The sequence below is a fragment of the Chlorocebus sabaeus genome, chromosome 8 (genome assembly GCF_047675955.1).
Source record: "Chlorocebus sabaeus isolate Y175 chromosome 8, mChlSab1.0.hap1, whole genome shotgun sequence".
NCBI classification, from domain to species: Eukaryota; Metazoa; Chordata; class Mammalia; order Primates; family Cercopithecidae; genus Chlorocebus; species Chlorocebus sabaeus.
The window spans coordinates 77,873,171-77,888,554 of NC_132911.1; positions in this window are offsets into that span (position 1 = coordinate 77,873,171).

Genomic DNA, 15,384 nt, shown 5'->3' on the forward strand with positions numbered 1-15,384 from the left:
TTTGTAAAGTGAGAACAAAATTTCCAATACATGATTTATGGTGGGGTCTAAAAAAGATCATGGATGTGAAGCATCTTTGTGAATTGCATAGCACCACATTGACGAGAAGCAATATCTAATTTTCCTTCCTCATTACTCAGTGCTCTCTGTCCAGTAAGCAGGTGCAATGTTGACTGGAGATAAGGAATAGGGTATATGACAGTGACTGAGAAATACCTCTGCCAATATTCTCAAATTTTGTATCACTTATGAACATAGAAGAGTCTGGGCAGGCCAGGCATGGTGGCTCACGCCTGTAATCCCAGCACTTTGAGAGGCCAAGGTGGGTGATCACCTGAGGTCGGGAGTTCAAGACCAGCCTGACCAACATGGACAAACCACGTCTCTACTGAAAATACAAAATTAGCCGGGTGTGGTGGCGCATGCCTGTAATCCCAGCTATTCCGGAGGCCGAGGCAGGAAAATCGCTTGAACCCAGGAGGCAGAAGTTGCAGTGAGCTGAAATCGTGCCACTGCACTCCAGCCTGGGCAATAAGAGGGAAACTCCGTTTAAAAAAAAAAAAAAGACCCCATAAAGACCCTCATAATTCCCACTGTGTGAGGCACAGCGGAAAGATAGCTGTCCATAAACCAGTAAGTGAGCCCTCATTAGACACTGAACCTTCCAGTGCCTTGATCTTAGATTTCCCAACCTCCAGAACTGTGAGAAATAAGTTTCTGTTGTTTATAGGCTGCCTAGTTGATGGTATTTTGTTATAACAGCTCAAATGGACTGAGACACTTTGAACAGAGCTTGCTATAGACAAAATTTCAAGGTTGGAGCCAGAGCAGTTAGGCAAGAGAAATAAATAAAAGGCATCCAAATTGGAAAAGAGAAAGTCAAATTGTCCCTGTTTGCAGATGACATGATCTTATATATCAATAAAACCTAAAGACTCTACCAAAAAACTCTTAGAACTGGTAAATTAAAGTTATAGGACACAAAATAAATATACAAAAATCAGTAGTGTTTCTATACATTAACAATCAACTAGCTGAAAAGGAAGTCAAGAAAGCAATCCCATTTATAGTAGCTACAAAAAATAAAATAAAATACCTGGGAATAAATTTAACCAATGAGTGAGAGGCCTCTACAAGGAAAACTACAAAATACAAACAGAAGAAACTGAAGAGCATACAAACAAATTGAGAGACATCCCATGCTCGTGGATCAGAAGAATTAATATTATTGAAATGACCATACTACTCAAAGCAATCTTCAGAGTCAGTCAAAATCCCAACAGGCATTCTTCACAGAAATATGGGGAAAAGCTCTAAAATTTGTATGGAACCACAAAAGACCCCAAATACCAAGGGAATCTTGAGCAAAAAGAACAAAGCTAGAAGTATCCATACTACCAGACCTCAAAATATACTACAAAGTTGTAGTAATGAAAACAGCATGGTACTGGCATAAAAACAGACACACAGACCAATAGAACAGAATAGAGAACCCAGAAATTAATCTATATATCTACAACCAACTTATTATTAACAAAGGTACCAAGAATACTCACCAAGGAAAGGCCAGTCTCTTCAGTAAATGGTGCTGGGGAAACTGGATATCCACATGCAAAAAAACGAAACTAGGCTGGGCACAGTGACTCACACCTGTAATCCGAGCACTTTGAAAGGGTGAGGCAGGAGGATCAGTTGAGCCCAAGAGTTTGAGGCAGGAGGATCAGTTGAGCCCAAGAGTTTGAGACCAGGCTGGGCAATGCAGCGAGACCCTGTCACCACAAAAATAAAAAATCACCCAGGCATGGTGGCACATGTCTGTGGTCTCAGCTCCTTGGGAAGCTGAGGTGGGAGGATGGCTTGGGCCCAGGAAGTTGAGGCTGCAGTGAGCCATGACTGTGCTGCTGCACTCCAGCCTGGGCAACAGAGTGAGACCCTGTCTCAAAAAGAAAAAGAAAAAAAAATACATGAATGAAGTTATGAAATTAGATCCCCACCTTTCACCCTATAAAATTAACTCAAAATGGATCAAAGACCAAAATGTAAGATTCAATATCATAAAACTACTAGAAGAAGATATAGTGGAACTGCTTCAGAACATTGGTCTGGGAAAAGGTCTGGGAATTCCCAGAAATTGGTCTGGGAATAAGACCTCAAAAGCACAGGTAACAAAAGCAAAAATAAACAAATGGGATTATATAAACTACAAAGCTTCTGCATAGCAAAGAAAGCAATCAACAGAGTTAAAAGACAACCTACAAAATGGAAGAAAATATTTGCAAACTAATCATTGACAGGGGATTAATATCTAGAATATACAAGAAACAAAATTTTTAACTTAATTTAATTTTATTTTTTGAGACAGGGTCTCACTCTGTCATCCAAGCTGGAGTGTGGTGGCACGATCACAGCTCACCACCTCGACCTCCCGGGGTCAAGCAATCCTCCCACCTCAGCCTCTTGAGTAGCTGAGACTACAGGTGCACACTGCTGCACCTGGCTAATTTTTTTTTTTTTGTAGAGACGAGTCTTACTATGTTGCCCAGGCTGATCTTCAACTCCTTGACACAAGCAATTCTCCTGTCTCAGCTTCCCAAAATGCTGGGATTATAGGTGTGAGTTACCATGCCCAGCAGAAATGGAAACATCTCAACAGCAAAAAAAACCCCAAACAATCTGATTTTTTAAATGAGCAAATGATCTAAACATTTCACAAAAGAAGAAATGGCCAACACATATACTTAAAAATGCTCAGCATCATTAATCATCAGGGAAATGCAAATCAAAACCACAATGAAGTAACAACTCACCACAGTTACAATGGTTATCAAAGACAAAAAGTAACAAACACTAGTAAAAATGCAGAGAAAGGGGAACTTTTATACACTGTCGGTGGGAATACAAACTAATACAACCACTATGGAGAACAGGATGGAAGTCCCTCAAATAAAACAAAAATAAAACTAACATATGATCCAGCAATCCCTCTACTGCGAATTTATCCAAAAGAAAGGAAGTCATTCCAGCAAAGAGACATCTGCACCCCTCTGTTTATTGCAGCACTATTCACCAGAGCCCAGATAGGGAATCAAGCTAGGTGTCCAACAACAGACGACTGCATAAAGAAAATATGGTACACATATGCCACAGAATACTATTCAGCCATAAAAAAGGATGAAATCCTGTCATTCATGGCAACATGGATAGAACTGAAGGACATTATGTTAAGTGAAATAAGCCAGGAACAGAATGTTAAACAATGCATGTTCTCACTCATATGTATGTGGAAACTAAAAAAATTGATTTCAGAAGTAGAAAGTAGAACAGAGGATACTACAGACTGGGAAGGGTAGGAGGAAAGGAGGGAGAGATCTGTTAAAAGATTCAAAATTACAGCTGGATAGGAGGAATACATTCTTGTGTTCTATAGCATTGTAGGATGACTATAGTTAACAATATTATATAGTTTTGTTACAGTGGGTAGTCAGACAAGAGCAGGGCAGGAAAGTGCTCCCCACCCCCACCAGGAATGTCAGGCAACCATCAGGTGATGGTCAGGCCATTGTTAAACTGTCTCTCTAAACTAATAATTGGTCGCAGCCAGCGCCAGGGAAAGGCAGCCTCCTGAAACTGGTGATCAGTAGCTTCCTGATAAGATCTCAGGAGTTGGGCAAGTAGGCTCAAGTATGCACACTAAGGGGCAAAATGGGAGTATTTAACTGGTATATGACCTTCTTCTGGGAACAGTTGACTGGTAAGGTAAAAATGCCTCAAGGGAGCATGTGCACAATTTCAGTAAATACTGTGCATGTGGCCCCTCCCAAGTGCTGGCAGGCTGCAGTACATGTGGATAGCCCACCCCAAGGGAAGAATCGGGAGAAAGGACGCAACCCTCCCAGAGAATGTCAATGTAAAAAACCCCTAGTTAAAGGTCAGACCATGCACTTGAATCTCTCAAGTGGCCTGCTTGGTCCTCTTCTAAGTGTACTTTACTTCCTTTTGTTCCTGCTCTAAAACCTTTAAACGAACTTTCACTCCTGGTCTAAAACTTGCCTCGCAAAAAAAAAAAAAAAATTAGAAGGAAGGGCCAGGCATGGTAGCTCACACCTCTAATCCCAGCCCTTTGGGAGGCTGAGGCAGGTGGATCTCTTGAGGTCAAAAGTTTGAGACCAGCCTGACCAACATGGTGAAACCCCGTCTCTACTAAAAATACAAAAATTAGCCTGGCGTGGTGGTGAGTGCCTGTAATTCCAGCTACTCGGGAGGCTGAGACATGAGAATCACTCGAACCCAGGAGGTGGAGGCTGCAGTGAGCTGAGATCACGCCACTGCACTCTAGCCTGAGCGACAGGGTGAGACTGTCTCAAAATATAAAATGAAATAAAAATAAAATAAAACTTGCCTCAGACTCTTACTCTACCTTATGCTCCTCAACTGAATTCTTTATTTTAAGGAGGTAAGAATTGAGGTTGCTGCAAACCCTTATGGATTCTCCACTGCTAACAGTTTCAGATAGCTAGGAGGAGGATATTAAATGTTCTCAACACAAAAAACGATAAATGTTTGAGATGATGGATATGCTAATTCCTATGATCTGATCGCTACGCAGTATATGCATTAAAACATCACTATGTACTCCACGTATATGTGCAATTATTATTTGTCAATTTTAAAAACACAATAAAACAAACAGACCAGGTGTAGTGGCTCATGCTTGTGATCCCAGCACTTTGGGAGGCCAAGATGGGAGGATCGTTTGAACTCTGGACTTTGAGACCAGCCTAGGCAACATGGCAGAACCTTGTCTCTACTAAAAATACAATGATTAGCCAGGTGTGGTGGTGTGTGCCTGTAGTCCCAGCTACCAAGAAGGCTGCAGTGGGAGGATTGCTTCAGCCAGAAAGGTGGAAGTTGCAGTGAGCCAAGATTGTGCCACCCTACTCCAGCCTGGGTGACAGAGAGAGACCCGGTCTCAAAAATAAAGAATACAATAAAACAAAACAAAGAAATTTAAGGTTGGAATGTTGCCTCTCCTTACCCACCAGTGTGCAAAGGTGGCCTCATGATTGTTCTACCTTCCCTATATATGTCATCTTCCCAGACCTGCCTTTATTAATGAAAATGATAAAAGCAAACTTGTATTCAGTATTTATATATGCCACATAAGCACTGTGAGAGACCCTTTGTATTTCTTGTGTAGGGGTAAAAAAGTGCATCCTTTTACCCTCCTAGGTTCAGATTCTTTGGCTGGTCTACAAATTAAATGGACACAAGGCAGATTAACAGAAAGAAAACCATTTTATTTTATATTTATTTATTTATTTATTGAGATGGAGTTTTACTCTTGTCGCCTAGGGTAGAGTGCAATGGTGTGATCTGGGCTCACTGTAACCTATACCTCCCAGATTCAAGAGATTCTCCTGCCTCAGCCACCTGAGTAGCTGAGATTCTCCTGCCTCAGCCCCCTGAGTAGCTGGGATTACAGCTGTCTGCCATCACACCCAGATAATTTTTGTATTTTTAGTAGAGACAGGGTTTTCACCATGTTGGGCAGGCTGGTCTCGAACTCCTGACCTCAGGTGATCTGCCCGCCTCGGCCTCCCAAAGTGCTGTGATTACAGGCATGAGCCACCTCGCCTGGTCAGAAAACCATTTTAATTACACACCTGCACACAGGAGTCCTGCCAAAATGAGACTTAAAGAAGTGGCCAGATGATTGAAGCTTATATGTAATGCTGAGCTACAAAAAGGGTCTGAGGTTTCTGGCGGTTGGTGGGGAGAGTGGAGACAAATTATGGGAGGGTGAAAGGAGGAAACGTGTGATGAACAAAGGTTGCCTTGTTATACAGCTAAGTCTCTCAGGTGATAAAAGTTGTTTCAGAGTTGCTCTCTTCCTGATACAGACGCGTTTATAAATGAAAATTTACTTTATATTTCCTTTACCAAATGGTAACGTTTCAGAGCTTCTGTGTCTGCAGTTCTCCAAAAATAATCAATATGCTTTAAAAAAAAAACACACAGTCTATTTTAGGGTGGCATATTCTGGTCTCCTACCATCATATTTCAGAGTGCAGGTCCTGAACCCTATCCCTTGAATTATTTTATCTTATTAATTAATTAATTAATTTTTTTGAGACAGAGTTTCACTCTGTTGCCAAGGCTGGGGCGCAGTGGCACGATCTCAGGTCACTGTAACCTCCACCTCCCAGGTTCAAGCAATTCTCCTGCTTCAGGCTCCTGAGTAGCTGGAATTACAGGCGCCCACCACCACACCTAGCTAATTGTTTGCATTTTTAGTAGAGACGGGGTTTCACCATGTTGGCCAGGCTGGTCTCAAACTCCTGACCCCAGGTAATCCACCTGCCTCAGCTTCCCAAAGTGCTGGGATTACAGGCGTGAGCCACCACGCCTGGCCTATTTTTTATTTTTTTGAGATGGAGTCTTGCCCTGTCACCCAGGCTGGAGTGCAGTGGTGCAATCTCTACTCACTGCAACCTCCACCTCTCCCTCCTGGGTTCAAGCAATTTTCCTGCCTCAACCTCCCAAGTAACTGGGACTACAGGGCGTACTACCACACCCAGATAAGTTTTTGTAGTTTTGGTAGAGACAGGGTTTCTCCGTGTTGCACAGGCTGGTCTCGAACTTCCTAAGCTCAAGCAATCAGCCTGCCTAGGCCTCCCAAAGTGCTGGGATTACAGGCCTGAGCCACCATCCCAGCCAATTATTTTATCTTTAAAACAGTACTATGAAGTACATAAAATGATTTCCTTCTTACAAATAAGGAAACAGGCTTAGAGAGGCTAAATAATTTGCTAAAGTCATCCAGTTTACGAATAGAAAAATCCAGATTCTACCTTGGGAATTCAATTTTTTTTTTTTTTTTTTTAATGTTGCTTTTGTTTGTAACGATGGCCACACAAAGGATCTACCTTGGGAATTCTAACTCTAGGACTGTAAAAGTTGAATTCTCGAACCAGTGCACGTATTATCTTTCAGAATCCTTTCATTTAATGATTCATATCAATAGGTTTTAGAAAAAAAGTAATACTGATCAAGTTTATTCATTTGGAACTATGAAACTTAAGTTAAACTTAAGGTAAAATGGATTTTACATTTTACCAAGAATATCTATGCCCCCAAATATATCTAATTGGTGAATTTTCAGTTCAACAAAATTATTAAAAATGTAATTTTGTCCAATAAGCCTATATTGAATGCCAGACACAAGAGATGTAGAGATGAATAAGATATAGTCCCTGCCCTCACATTGCTTATACTCAGGATGATGGATCTAAGAAAGGATTTAACAGAATGTGGGAAAAGTTACTTACTGGCTATGATGGAAGCAAACAGTAGGAGCATTTGACCCCACCTGGGAGCTAAGGACATCTGTCTGGAAGAGCCAACATCTTAGCAGAGGTGCAAAGGGGTAGAGGAAAGGAATTGGGAGAGGAAGCATAACCAGGTGATTGGTGTTTACAAGCGATGACAAACAGATTGGTATTGCCTAACAGAAATTGTAAAGACAGGGTGGAAGATGCGACTAAAGAGGCAAGTAAGACCAGGTCATGGAAGAATTTATATATTTAGCCTGTGACACAGCCTCGAGGTGATTCTCAGAATATGTGCCCCTCATGGAAGGTTCTGTTGGCTAATGAGGGGGCTGGACTTGACCTTAGAGATCATTTGGCACATCGAGGTATTTCCAAATAGAAAGTGGTAAACCAGGTTGGGTGTGATGGCTCACGCCTGTAATCCCAGCACTTTGAGAGGCTGAGGCGGGTGGATCACCTGAGGTCAGGAGTTTGAGACCAGCCTGGCCAACATGGTGAAACCCTGTCTCTACTAAAAATACAAAAATTAGCCAGGCATGGTGGTACATGCTTGTAATCCCAGCCACTAAGGAGGCTGAGGCAGGAGAATCACTTGAACCCGGGAAGTGGAGGGTGCAGTGAGCCGAGATCGTGCCACTGTATTCCAGCCTGGGTGACAGAGCAAGACTCTGTCTCAAAAAACAAACCAACAACAACAAAAACAGTAAACCAGACTTGTGTTTTAGAATGATTGTTCTGGTGGAAGAACAGATTTGCTCAGTTAAAGTCAGCAAAGAAAAATCACGAAAGGAAGCTATAGCTATTGCCAGAGAGTGAGAAAGTGAGGATGGACTAGGACATGTATGGAAAGGAAGGGAAGGGCTCTAGCGACAGGAAGGAGAGCAGACAGGACTGAGAGATCTGTTGTTTGTAGGGGATGAGGAGGAGGAAAGAGTTGAGTGCTAGATTTCTGGTTTGAAAATAGAGGAGTTAGTAGAAATGGAGGCAATGAAAGTAGAAAAGGAAAAAAAAAGAATTCCCTTTTGGACATGTTTGAGATTTTCAAGTTTCCTATAGGTCATCTGCTTCAGTTAGGTCTTTTTCAAGTGTAAGTTGTAAAAGCTATCTCAAATGAATTCAAATAGGGAGGGGAAAATAAATTTCTTAAGCAATTGTGGGAACAGAGCTTAGCTGAAGTGGAGGGCCACTTTTTCTGTCTGTCTCTGTGGCAAACAAAATAACCCCCAGTTTCCAGGCTCATATCCCTCCTACCAGCTCAGCAACCCCAGTGATAGTTCTAGCTACAAAGATCTGATTGCTTTAATCAGCTCCATCTCTCAACTAATCATCATAGTAATGAAGGAAGTGAGGTACTTACTCTGATTCGTTAGGTCTTGGCTGACTCTTACAGCATTGTGGCTGCAGGTCACGTGTAATGAGACATCCTATAAGGAAGAAGCTTCTTAAAATAAAATGGGAGGAGATAAGAGATGCCAGAGAAACATGAACTACAGATGTCCACTACTACAAGGAATATATTCAGTATATTCAGTGACAATTCTACACCACAGGTTTCCGGGCCTTAAGCTGAGAGAAGGTGGGGAGAAACTCTCATTTAAGTGAAAGTTTTTGATTGTGATAACGTTAGATGGCTTGAACATTTTCATGTCTGATAAGAGGCTGTTCCTGTGACAGAAGGACTAGAGCAGTTCTGGCAACTTTCTGAGATTTCATCCAGGGCAGAGAAAGTCCATCAAGCAGGTTTGAAAGGACAACAGGCAACAGCACCACATGGAGTCCAGCACATTCAGTAAAATGATTACATTTAAACCAGGAAAATAAAGAGATCACCCCAAGACATATTAGGAAAGAGAAGAACATGATGCTGAAGTCAGAAGCTAGGGGAACATCAACATTTAAGAGGAGGAGAGTGCCTGGAAGCCAAAAAAAGTGTCCTCAGGAGTCAGTAGTTAGTAATGAGTACCATACTTTCTGTTGGAATGAGTTGTGGAGTGAACTGGTAACTGAAGAAATAGATACATCAAGAAACTTAACTGAAGCCAGTTGCGGTGGCTCATACCTAAAATTCAATAGTTTAAAAAGCAGGGCGGGGGCTAGGTACAGTGGCTCACGCCTGTAATCCCAGCACTTTGGGAGGCCAAGGTGGACGGATCACTTGAGGTCAGGAGTTTGAGACCAGCCTGGCCAACATGGGGGAAATGCTGTCTGTACTAAAAAAGTGCAAAGATTAGCTGGGCATGGTGGCGAGAGCCAGAAATCCCAGCTACAGGGGAGGCTGAGGCAGGAGAATCGCTTGAACTTGGGAGGCGGGGGCTGCAGTGAGCGAGATCTTGCCGCTGCACCGCAGCCTGGGCAACAGAGCAAGACTCTGTTTAAAAAAAAAAAAAAGAAGAAGCTGGAAGGGGAGGATTGCTTGAGGCCAGGAGTTTGAGACCAGCCTGGGCAACATAGGGAGAGCTCCCTCTCCCCATTTCCATGTGCAACAAATAAAAAAATTAGCTGGGCATGGTGGTGCGTACCTGTAGTCCTAGTTACTTTAGAGGCTGAGTTAGGAGGATCCCTTGAGCCCTTGAGCCCAGGCATTTAAGGCTGCAGTGAGCTAGGTTTGCACCAGGGCACCTCACTGCTCTCCAGCCCCGGCAACAGAGCAAGACTTTGTCTCAAAAAAAAAAAAAAAAAAAAAAAAGCTTAACCTTTTTTAAGTGGGAAATGAGATAAATGCAAAGTCAAGAGTAGGGAACAGTTTAGTTTTTTATTTGCTTATTTTAGAAAGAGATTTGAGCATTTTCATTGGCTAAAGGCAGTCTGAGAGGTCAAAGACTACAGGAGAAAGAGAAGTGCTTCAAAATGCTAGGAGTTTGAAGATGAAAGGCTGTATGAGTGATGTATATTGGTTTTGAGGTGGAGGAAGACTCCTAATAGCTTTTTATGTTATAATACCATAGGACTGAGGGACATATGCTCCTATGATATGACATAGGATTTATAAAACCACAAGATAGACATGGTACATCTCCGTAGAACAAGAATTTTACTGTTTGGTAAGTTATTTAAAACAGAGTGTTCTTCAGACTCTGAAATTCAAGTTCACACTTAGGATTACTCTAGTGGAAATTGAGAATCATTGAGGTAGATGTCAAATTTCATCATGTTGCTTCCTTTTACTTAATTGGCTGTTTCAAATGAAATGAAAAATAACAGTTTAAAAGGATTAGAGAAGCCAGCCTTGAAGGGGGATCTACTGGCTGAAGATAAGATGGTTTGAGCAGCAAAACAAGTAAGGATTGTGATAAAATGAAACATGTAACTATATACATAGAAGTATGTATACATAATGTAAATATGTATTGCACATAAAAGCAATGAGAGATTTAAAGAATAAAAACATTGCAAACCCTAGTAAAATAATGGAGTCTGGCATTGATCTTCAATTCGTGTTAAAACCATTAGATGAAAAGTTGAGGAAGAGCCTAATAATGGATGAATCACACAGACACACATAAATTTATTGATTAATTTTAATGTCAGCAAAAGTGGGACAGCCAGATATTATGTGCTTCCTGAAGGTGGTACGATAGGAAGTAACAGATTAAGCACTCTTGCCAAAAGAATGTAATCAAGACCTGTATCTCATGATCAGTTTATAGGAAATACAGAGTGAGTGGAGTGCAAAATAGAGGAACTTGTAAAACCACATCAAGAGGCTGCAAACAGCCAAAGTCAGATTATAGGAAATTCTACAGAACAAATGACTTAGTTTCTTCAATAAATGGTATAAAAGGGAGATCGAGGGAAACTGTCATAGATTAAAAGATACCTGAGAGACATATTAAACAAATGCAATATGTTAACCTCATTTGGATCCTGACTCAAATGAACTAACTGTAAAAATACGTTTTTAAAACAACAGGAGAAATTTCTTTTTTTTTTCTTTTCTTTTTTTTCAGATGGAGTCTCACTCTGTCTCCCAGGCTGGAGGGCAGTGGTGTGATCTCAGCTCACTGCAACCTCCGCCTCCTGCGTTCAAACTATTCTCCTGCCTCAGCCTTCCAAGTAGCTGGGACTACAGGCATGCGCCACCACGCCCGGCTAATGTTTTTGTATTTTTGGTAGAAACGGGTTTTCACCATGTTGGTCAGGCTGGTTGCGAATTCCTTACCTCAAATGATTCACCCACCTCGGACTCCCAAAATGCTGGCATTACAGGCATGAGCCACCATGCCTGGCCAACAGGAGAAATTTCAACATAGACTGGATATAGTTTGAAAAGACAGAGTAAAAGAAAACTAGATATGATAGATATGGAAGTCATAAAAGTGTTATTAAATATATAGGCATAGATGATGGTTTCTGCAGAAAAAGAGCATGAATGGAACAGAAAAAATATATAAAAGATTTGTGGCATAATAAGAAATATGTATTTGATCTTTGACCTCAATTCCTGACACAGAGCTCCTAAAACTCCTAATTTCCTGAGTGATAGGAACATCTTTTGTTCTGATATTGTGACTCTTAGCAGGACCCTAGATAGCTTCAGGTTGGAGGCTAGAAAGACGGCACCTTGGCCGGGCACAGTGGCTCATGCCTGTAATCCCAGCACTTTGGGGGGCTGAGGCGGGCAGATCACGAGGTCAGGAGATCGAGGCCATCCTGGCCAACATGGTGAAACCCCGTCTATACTAAAAATACAAAAATTAACTGGATGTGGTGGTGCATGCCTGTTATCCCAGCTACTTGGGAGGATGAGGCAGGAGAATCAGTTAAACCTGGGAGGTAGAGGTTGCAGTGAGCCAAGATGGCATCACTGCACTCCAGCCTGGGCAACAGAGCGAGACTCTGTCTCAAAAAAAAAAAAAAAAAAGAAAAATGTCACCTTGATTATAATCCTGGAATTTTCAGCCCCCCTTTCTCCCCAAACCTATGGGGAGAGGAGAGAAGCTGGAGATTGAGTTAATAATTGATTATGGCTGCATGGTAAAACCTCCATAAAAAGTCCTAAACGATGGGGATCAGAGAACTTCCAAATTTTCATCCGTATTCTTGGAAGGTGGCACACCCCAACTCCACAGGACAAAGGCTCCTGTTCTCTGGACCATTCCAGACCTTGCGTCTGGCTGTTCATTTGTATCCTTTGTAATAAATTGGTAAACATAATTAAGATGTGTTCTGAATTCTGTGAGTCCTTATAGCAAATTACAAAACATGAAGGGAGGCCAGGGGAGGTGGCTTATGCCTGTAATCGCAGCACTTAGGAAGGCTGAAGTTGGAGAATTGCTTGGGCTCAGGAGTTTGAGGCTGCAGTGAGCTACGATCGTGCCAATGCACTCCAGCCTGGGTAACAAAGCAAGACCCTGTCTCTGAAAATAAGAAAAAAAGAAAACATGAAAGGGGGGTCATAGGACCCCCTGATTTACAGTCAGTTGGTCAGAAGGACAGGAGGCCTGGGACGTGTGACTGGCATTAGAAGTGGGGGCAGTGTCATGGGACTGAGACTTCAATCTGTCGTGTCTGCACTAACTCAGGATAGTCACTGTCAAAATTGAGTTGTTGAACATTTGCTTGGTACCCAGAGAATCGGAGAATTGGTTGTTGGTACCAGAAAACATCCCAGAGTAACGTAACAAATTATATATCCCTTAGTCATAAAACTAGCACCCAAGGGAATGGGAAAAATGCTAGAGGGAATCCCACCAAGATCTGGAACAGGCACAAGATGCCCCCATCTCTATTACTACTTAACATTGTATTTGAGGTATTAGCCAGTTTAATCAGACAAGAAGGCAATTCTAATTGTTTTAATGTTGGATAAGAATTTTTTTTTTTGTTTGTTTGAGACGAAGTTTCATTGTTGTCGCTCAGGCTGGAGTGCAATGGTGCAATCTCAGCTCACTGCAACCTCCGCCTCCTGGGTTCAAGTGATTCTCCTGCCTCAGCCTCCCAAGTAGCTGGGATTACAGGTGCCTGCCACCACGCCTGGCTAATTTTTGTGTTTTTAGTAGAGATGGGTTTTTGCCACGTTGACCAGGCTGGTCTCAAACTCCTGAACTCGTGATCTGCCTGCCTCGGCCTCCCAAAATGCGGGGATTACAGGCATGAGTTACCTCACCTGGCCTAATTTTGCATAATAATTGAATAGAAAAAGTTTAAACTTTCTATGTGTAGATGATATAATGGCATCCCCAACAACCCAAGATAATTCAAGATAAAGCAGAATAAAATAATTTAGTAAGCTAGAAGGATAGAAGAGTGACATACAACTATTCATACCTTCACATATGCAAAAAATAACTAGTTAACTTTGGAAAACAATATGATGTTTTTTCCATAAATTAAAAATATAGGCCAAATGCAGCAGCTCATGCCTGTAATCCCAGCATTTTGGGAAGTGGAGGCAGGACAGTTGCTTGAAGCAAAGAGATCAAGATCAGTCTGGCCAACATAGTGAGACCTCATCTCTACAAAAAGTTTAAAAAATTAGCTGAGTGTGATAGCATGCACATATAGTACTACTTACTCAGGAGGCTGAGGCCGGAAGATTACATGAGCCTGGCAGGCAAGGTTATAGTGAGCTATTATCTCACCACTGCACTCTAGCCTGGGTAACACAGCAAGAACCTGTCTCTATTTAAAAAAAATACATATATATGTGTATATATGTTAAAATACATACATATATGTATATATGTTTATATACATACATAAAAACATATATGTATATATATTTATATGCATACATAAAGTTACCATATGATGCAGCTACTCGGCTTCTGGGTATATACCCAAAAGAATTGAAAGCAGGGTCTCAGGCTGGATGCAGTGCCTCATGCCTGTAATCCCAGCACTTTGGGAGGCCAAATTGGGTAGATTGCTTGAGCTCATGAGTTCAAGACCAGCCTGGGCAAAATGGCAAGACCCTGTCTCTACCAAAAAATAAAAAAATTTAGCTGCACATGTTGTCACATCCTTGTAGTCCCAGTTACTCGGGAGGCTGAGGTGGGAGGATTGCTTGAGCCCAGGCTGGTGGAGGTTGCAGTGAGCAGAGATTGCATCACTGCACTCCAGCCTGGGTGACAGAGTGAGACCCCCATGTCAAAAAAAAAAAAAAAAAAGAATTTTTGAAAGCAGGGTCTCAAAGATAAGTTGTACGCTCACATTCATAGCAGCATTATTCACAAAAACTAAAATGTAGAAGCAACCCAAGTGTTCATTAACAGATGAAAAGACAAGGAAAATGTGGTGTACACGTACAATGGAATATTATTTAGCCCTAAAAAGAAAGGAAATTCTGACATACGCTACAACATGGATAAACTTTGAAGACATTATGCTAAGTGAAATAAGCCAATTACAAAAAGACAGTCATGCTGCATAACAACGTTTTGGTTAATGGTGAACTGCACAAATGATCATGGTCCCATAAGATTATAATGAAGCTGAAAAATTCCTACCATCTAGTGATGTTGTAGCCATTGTAACTTTGTATCTCAATGGATTACTCATGTTTGTGGTGATGCTAGTATAAATAAATCTATTGTGCTGTCATATGAAAGTGTATAGTAATAGGCCGGGCACGGTGGCTCACGCCTGTAATCCCAGCACTTTGGGAGGCCGAGGCGGGCAGATCACGAGGTCAGGAGATTGAGACCATCCTGGCTAACACACTGAAACCCCATCTCTACTAAAAATACAAAAAATTAGCCGGGCGTGGTGGTGGGCGCCTGAAGTCTCAGCTACTCGGGAGACTGAGGCAGGAGAATGGCATGAACCCAGGAGGCAAGGGTTGCAATGAGCCGAGATCGCGCCATTGCACTCCAGCCTGGGCGACAGAGTGAGACTCTGTCTCAAAATGAAATGAAATGGAATGAAATGAAATAAAATAAAATAAATTAAAATAAAATAAAATAAAATAAAATAAAATAAAATAAAATAAAATATCTATTGTATAGCAGCCAGGCCGGGTGTGGTGGCTCATGCCTGTAATCCAAGCACTTTGGGAGGCTGAGGCGGGTGGATCACTTGCAGTCAGGAGTTCGAGACCAGCCTGGCCAACATG